Raw genomic sequence first — 8,170 nt, 5'->3', positions numbered from 1 at the left:
ATATTAATTTTTTGTTTACTTCGTCACGCAGAGTTAATCTCAGTGGTGTCACCTCCAATTTTTTCTCTGACATTTCTGACCAACCTCTTGGACACTAAGGAAAAGCGATAAGATTGAAAGGTTAGAGTTATATGAAACGGTGTTAACATTATTTATTTTTTTTTAAAATTTGGTCATCTTTTTCTCTGTTTAGTGATAATTTCCAAGATTACCCGGGTAAGCCACGTTTCCCCCTTTTCCATTTTTTTGTAGATCTCGAGCATCACTCTTTGCGAGGTCCATTCTCATATTTTCCCGATTATCACCTAAAGTTATGTCATCTTAGGAATGTTGAAGGGCACTATATAATTCTATTCAAATTGTAACTTTGAATTCTACATATCTTGAGTTACGAATACCCCCTTTCTGGGAAAAAATAATTTCCAGTGCTGCATAGTCAAAGTTGTGGGGGATTTTTGAAATCATCTAGCTTAAAATTATTGATAAAATAAATTCTTTTCATTATTTTAAAAAAGTATATATTTCGATAAGTGGGTATCGACTGGTACATTTATTACTGGTCCATTCATTCTCATTTTCCTTAATTTCTCTATCTATTAAATGGATTATAAAATATAGCATAGTAATATACAAAATGAGTTGATAAAGTTTATGATTTTTTCATCAGAATGATAAACATGTTTCGATTTATTTCTTTAAAATGAAAAGATTCATTTTTTTTAAATTTTTCTCCCTTTTTATGTGCGATATAACCACTTTTCTGATTCAAAATTTCCCAAAGATAGTGGTTATATGTAGTTAAGATCTAACCTCCCGTCTGTAATTTTAGGATGAGGGAACGTTTTTCAAAGAAGTTATATATTGAAAAACACGAAAACATCGTCCCTGTCCTAACTTTCCGATCCCAGAAATGTTAATTTTGTTTTATAGAAAAGTTAACCTAATTGTTCATTTTCTATTCTAGTAGTAAGCCATTTTTTAGTCCAGGAGTCTTAGTAGCTTTGAAGCATTTTGCTTTGGAAATTATTTTAAATTTAGGGTTTTTAGTGGATTAATTTATGATGGATACATCTGTTTCCTATTTCCGGTATACTCTCAGTGCCTCTGTAGCAAAATCTCCCCTAGGTTATCAAATTTAGAATTATTTAATAGTATCAAGGGTTCATTATAACCAGATGTCAACATAGAGGTGGTCAAAATTTCAAGGGCTTACTTGTATGTCTGTAAATAAAACAATTATTTTAAATATTATATAAAAAAAAATTGCTGATTGAATTAGAATGGTAAGAAAATAAATAGTTTTATTTAAATTAATAAATTGGGGAAAGAAAATGCAAACGTGCTACTAATATGTCCCCAAAATATATAAATTTTCTAAATTAGGTTTTCTCCATAGACAAAAATGTTTAATAAAATTATTTTTTAAATTAAAAGATATCAAAGCCTTGTAACAGAGTTTGAAAGAAACCCAAAATTTTGGGCAAAATATCTAGAAGATTACAAAATTGAAGATTTTTTTTTAATTTCATCCTTAAAAATTTTTTGAGGCCTAAAAATCACTAAAGATTTTCTTATATAAATTATGTAAGGATATTTTTTTATCATTTTATAATTTTTTTTGTTTGATATTATTGGGCAAAATTGTTTCAAATCCATACCCACCTCACCCCAAATCCTGCGAATTTAATTATGCCTTTGTTTCCCTTTTATTCTAGAAGCCACTGCCTATTATATAGGATTATATTCGTTAATTTTTTTTCACCATCTAATTAAAAGGAACATACGAATAAACTATGCTTTACACATGCAAAATGCCCATTTGTTCTTATAGCCAATCCCACCACAGAAATGATGCATATAAAATCTTGGTAAAGCCAAACTCTCTTTGTTTAGGAATTAATAGTTTGTTATTTATTTTGATAACTTATCAACGTGGTTATTTTTAAGTTAAATAATAAAAGTTATTTTTGAGCTAAGAATTTTTTTTTAAATGAAAACGTTTTTCAAACTCCAAACTTAATCGTGCAAAAAAGAATAACTTTAAATTTCCAAATATTCGGAAACGTCGTAAGATCACATCTTTATTCCAATAATATCTACTACCTTAACTTCCTTGATAATCTTGCATTATCCTTCTTCAAGGATGTAAGATCTCACATCCTCAAACATACTAGCGATCCGCGAGAAGGCTTCTTCTTCTGACAAAGACTGGCTATAGCTATCCTTAAAAAGAATTATCAAAGTTTCAGTTGTAGTCTTCTCTCCACATATTTTAGCCCTACCCTTTATTTCTCTTATTTCTTATCATTTTACACCATATTTCACCTTTATGTAATTTAATTTAGAATTCGTTTTTTGTCCATATATAAATTTTATGTTTACTATGTTTTTAATAATATATTTTTGTTTTTAAATTATTATAGAATAATTGCTAAATTTTAATAATAAAGCATTAATTATCAAATTTAAAAAAAAATCAAATTAAATAAATTATATATATTTAAAATATAATATAAAAAAATTATAGTTATTTTGTTTTTATTGAATTATTTAAAGATTTTTACATGCCAATTTTAAAATTAATCCCATTTTCAGATTAAATATGTGTTGTTAATTGGAAAAGTATGAAGGTGTCATAACCCAGATAAGGGTTTGTTTTACCGAACCTGTTACAGATTAGTAACAGATGCTTACTTAATCAATTTACGTTTTATATTAATTTTTCTCTTTTTTATTACTTGTAATTACCGAATCAATTTATATTATTTTTTTAGTTTAAATTTTTTTATATCATAATAAAGAAAATCATATCGTTTTTAGTTTTATAATATATTCATTCCATATCAATATTATTGTGAACTTCTTGAGGCGAGTTAATTTATCCACACACCATTCTACAGGCTAATTCCCTCCAATACTGACTAATAAAGGAGACCATAACAATTCTCAGGGCAACTTGTCAATAGTACCAAACTAAATAAATTAATAAATCATCATATTGATCCATTAAATCTACATATAAGAAATATATTATTATTTGATATATAGGCGAAATTAATTTGACTCGATAATTAAATTGTAATCTTAGTTACGCGAAGTTTATACACTTTTTATTATTTCGCCGAAATATATTTATGGGTGAAATTCGCCATTTTTAAAGCATGAGCAAAATTTCCCATTTTTTTGTGCATCTTTCAAGATTTTAGATGAAAAATCATGAAAATTCTAAATTATTTTAAAAAAATGTTTTACCTTTAAAAAAGGGATAAATTTTCAAAAAGATGAAATAACTCATTTATGATCCTTCGCACGGAAATTTTTAGTAAAAGGCGAAAAATTTATGCGTTTTGCGAAGAATCTGAGATTAAATTTGTAAGGTATATATTTTAGTTAAAAAATAAGGTATAGTTTTTGAAGAACTAATATATGGGTTATTTTTTTTAGTAAAATTTTTACTAAAGAAATGTATCTTTGTAGTGACAAAGATATATATATATTGATTTTAAAAAAAACACAGATAATTCTTATAATATTCTAGAATGTCGGGAGAGATCAGTGGTGGTCCTCCAGGAATTAAAAGAAATAAAAGAATCCATCAAAGGTATATATAGTGATATATCTAAATTGATTAATATGACTGGTATTCTTAAACCCATTTATATTTTTAATTGTTAATGATTTGATAATCAAACATGAATATATTGAGGTAACAAATATATTTGATATATTGATTCATTCACCTTTGATTATGGGTATAAAAATACCCTCTTTAAAATCTCATGTAGGGGATTTATATGCTCTTTCAATATATATATATATTTTTTATACAACAAATTAATCACGAATCCGTAAGTGATCATTATGTCTTATCTTTATAACACCATTCTCCAGAGTTACTTGGCTTAATTTTGGTCCACAATTTTTTAATATATGGCCCTTTCCCCATTTTTTATGTTGGCTATCAAACAACCTGATATTTTTAACGGGAACTAATGGTGTGGCCCACTCCACTATATTCAATGGGTATAATGATGTCATCTTTAACCCATTGATCTAATTCCTCATCGATTTCATAGTTAGGACTTTTAAAAGATTATTAAGTAGAAGTTAAACTTAAAGAGGGGTTTTCGCCCATTTTTTTGGCTTACCGAAGAGTTCTATTTTTGATAAACAAAGGTGAAATATATCAATATATGAAATATACTATATTTGTTACTTTAATATATTTACCTTAGATTATCAAATCATTAACAAAAAATTATATAAATAAGTTTAAGAATACCTTCGTTTTATATGTAATACATTATATTTCTTGCTAAGTCATTAGTATATATATTGGGCACTTATAGAATAATTTTAGTTACAAAATTTTAGTCTTATTTAAGAAAAACATTTATAGAAAAATTAGTTTATAAAAACAATAAATAAAACTCAAAAAATATATGATTTGTAAGAAGAAAAAGGTTGATATCCATCAGAATTTTCTAACTATTTTATACTATCATTTTTAATTTGATTATTTCACATAAATATAACATTATTTAATTTGATAGATGGCGTATATTTATTTTACTTAATAAATAAAAAAATGTTAAAAAATAAATTATTTTGTTTATTTAAGATAATAAATTTTGTTTAAACCGAAAATATTTGTTATTAAAATAAATTGTAATTCTAAAATATTTTACATTCAAAAAATTATGATTCACAACTAAAATTCTCGATTACGACCATATCACGTTGAAAGCACCGGTTCCCTTTCGAACACCGAAGTTAAGCAACGTTGAGCCTGGTTATTGGATGGGTGACCGCCTGGGAATCCCAAGTGTCGTAATCTTTTTTTCTCCTTGTTTTAATGATCATCTATGAAATTCTCATTTATTATATTAAATACAAGAGATGTAAAGATAGGGAGATTTCCCGAATTTACCTTTAATATATTATATATAATATTTTATTGCAAAAATTATGGTTTATATTTTATTTTTTCAAAAATTTGATTATGATTTATTATTTAATTTATTACATCATAAATTTTAAAATAATTTTTATTTTCCTCGTGAGTCTTTAAACTCATTTTTTAATTAGTGGAACAAGAGTACAACTCTTCCAATCTATAATTTTAAAAGTACAAAACCAAAGGTAAAATGTTAAACATTATAATCTCATGCATAATATTAATATGATATATTATAGAATTGTTAATAATTAATGATATAAGGATCATTATATTTTAATCATAACTGGTATAATAAATTATTGATGTTATGCCTTGGAAAACTTCCAACATTTGGAAACATCATTAAAGATACAGCTAATAACAAGAAAGGGTATATATCAGTTTGCAAATATTGTCAATTAATATATTATTTCCCAAATTCAACAAAGATGTCTCAGCATATCAAAATAGGTCAAAGGTATATGAACAGTTTACTAATTAATAAAGTTGATAATAATAATTCTACTGAAGAGGATATTGTAGTATAATAGTATGTATACCAGATTCCAGTAATCCTAATAAAATAATATCCTTCCCTTCCCCAAAACATAAATAAAACCATTCTAAATATTTTTAAACAAAATACCAATAATTTTAATAATGTAATCAGGTACATGTAAAATTAAAAATATATTTGACACTGTAACTGAACAAAATCAAACACTTGACAGCGCTTTGGCATTACCTATTTTTATGTCAAATTGCCATTTTCATTTATTTGAAAAAAAAATATATTGAATAATAGAGACTATACCTTTCGATGAAAATTTTATATCATTTTAACGTTACATTTTTTTATATCAATTTGTATTTCACATAATTGGTTATCTTTTTTATTGTTAAAAAAAAGATATATAAAAAGAAAAATTGCTTTTGGTTGAAAGAATTTATAAAAAAAATGTAATTTATTAATAAAAATAAAAGTGTAATTTATGATAAAATAAAGACAATTCTGTCTTATTCTGTCTAAATATAAATACATCATGGTATTAATACATAATAGAAGATTCCTAAAAAATACTTAAAAAATATATTAAGATTGTCGTGTTTTGAGTTTTTGGTATAAATATATTCAATATAAATTTAATAATACCTTTTAAAAGATTACAAGTTATTTATTTTCAAATACACACTGAAATACAGATTGATTATTGAATTATTATCGGATTGATTGTATTTTATAAAAAATTACCAGTTTATATATAAAAAATTTGCTATGCAAAAACAAAACATTTTCTATGCAAAATAACAATAATCTATAATATTATTCGTACATAGACGTTCGTTAATAATAATGGGTTTTTATGTTCAAAAAAAAAATTTGTTTATGCAAAATTTAAAATAAATGTAAGTTCATTACAGATAACTTTAATATTCATCTATCATTTAAATATTCAAATCATAACATAAAAAAAATATATCTTTTTTTTTTAATAACTTCAACAAAGATTTTATAGAATAGTTTTATTTTCAAAAGTGGAGTCTTTTTTAGATAAATCTTTATATAAAAAAAAATGATATTAAAAATAATTTCAACAAAACTCTCATCAGTGATTGTAAGAAAAAAAAAAGGAAAAATGATTATTTAAAATTTTAAAAGTTTTTTTTAAATATATTAATATTTTAAATATAACATTATTCTGTACGATAGATGGCGTAAATATTAAAAAATTTAAAATCGAAATGATTTTATAATAATTATTTACAGATTAACTCATTTTTGCGCCCCCCCCCCTCTTTTTTATTTATTTATATATTTTAAGCGTCAATGTGTTTTTTTCCGCCAATGTAATATTTTTTCAACTTGAAATCATTCTTTTGAGCGTTTTTTAAAGATTTAAAAATCTGATTTCAACGGAAATGTATGCCGCCATGTCTTATGAATTTTAGACAATTTTTCCATGAAATTATAAACTTAATATAATTTATACTAAATTTTCCATATATTTTTTATATAAATTATAAATGGCTCAAAGGTTTACAGCAAAATTTTCTATAATTAATAAAGATAGAAATTCCAAATATATTTCCTGTAAAAATCCAATTTTTAAATATTTAATAAAAGAGCTCAAGAAATGATTTAAAGTTGTAAATAACATATTGCCGGAAAAAACACATTGACTCTAACATATTGCTTTTTACTAGTTTTTTTGAGTTGATTTTTAAAAATGACAAATTAGCCAAAATTAATATTATGCAATATAAAAATGTTTTTTTTAAAAGAAAAGAAATTACATTTTGGGCAAGAGGAGAGAGTAAAGATATAATTTTTTATATTTAGCTTAAAAATGATATTTAAAGATAAATGGCAGCTTTTGCTACAAAATGGGAAATTTTCCGATTCCCCATCCTAGGTTCCTCAAGGTGAGAAAGTTTTTTTTAAAAAACTGAGCAATATATGATAGTTTACCGACTTTAGGCATAATCTTCTTATCGTTAAATTTTATAGGGGTGGTTATAAATGAGCGACGAATTAATTCTTGTTATACACGGATCATGAGAAAGGCAATTTGGGCATCCTAACCGTAAAAAGTAGATGAGATTCGTTGGCGCTAATGAGCTGACAATGTAAATTTTATTTTATTTATTATAAAGAGCCCTGGATATTTTCTTAGAGCTTGATCAGTTTTACGCCTATGAAATTTTATCATACAATTTGTTAAAATAAAAATATAACTATTTTTGTTTAATCACAGCTTATTAATTTAGGATATTTTTAAAATATCATGATATTTCAGTACTCTCAATCGAGCCTTGGAAATAGTTGACTTAGATTCGTTGCGAAACGGTTGGTCTTTCCTAAAAGTTTAAAGAAAATTTATGGTGGAGATTTATAGTTTTTATAATTATTATTGCTTCTTGTTAAAAAGAAAAATAATCATGAATATGATTTATTGTAATTGTATATTTGAATCCCCGACAAAAATTAGAAATTGGAAAAAAAAACTAACAAAATTTTTGTACATTTTGACTAGTAATCGCCTTGGAAAAAATTTTAAAATCGTTAATTATTATTTCCTAATGCTTTTTTTTTTATCGAAATTTTTTTTTCAAGTTATAAAACATCCAAAATTATTTTATTTTACTCTAACGAGTGCTTATTATATTCCAGCTTAAAAATTATCGTAGGCACGGACCAGGATTTTTTTTATGCTTTAATTTTATTCGTTT

The 8,170-nt window shown here is 24.6% G+C and overlaps 1 non-coding gene and 1 pseudogene across 1 annotated transcript; one reads left to right on the top strand and one right to left on the bottom strand.

The window, feature by feature from the left end:
• Positions 1-3,251: 3,251 nt before the first annotated feature.
• LOC135929229 (U5 spliceosomal RNA) lies at positions 3,252-3,365 on the bottom strand (annotated as a pseudogene).
• A 1,357-nt stretch (positions 3,366-4,722) lies between these two features.
• On the top strand, positions 4,723-4,837 carry LOC135929206 (5S ribosomal RNA). The gene has a single exon (XR_010572520.1). It is a non-coding gene; the product is annotated as a 5S ribosomal RNA (ribosomal RNA).
• The last annotated feature ends 3,333 nt before the right edge of the window (positions 4,838-8,170 follow it).

The sequence above is a fragment of the Gordionus sp. m RMFG-2023 genome, chromosome 4 (genome assembly GCF_954871325.1).
Source record: "Gordionus sp. m RMFG-2023 chromosome 4, tfGorSpeb1-WG-v2, whole genome shotgun sequence".
NCBI lineage: Eukaryota > Metazoa > Nematomorpha > Gordioida > Chordodea > Parachordodidae > Gordionus > Gordionus sp. m RMFG-2023.
Note: the sequence above shows the minus strand (reverse complement) of the source record. Positions and strands in the feature narration are given on the sequence as shown.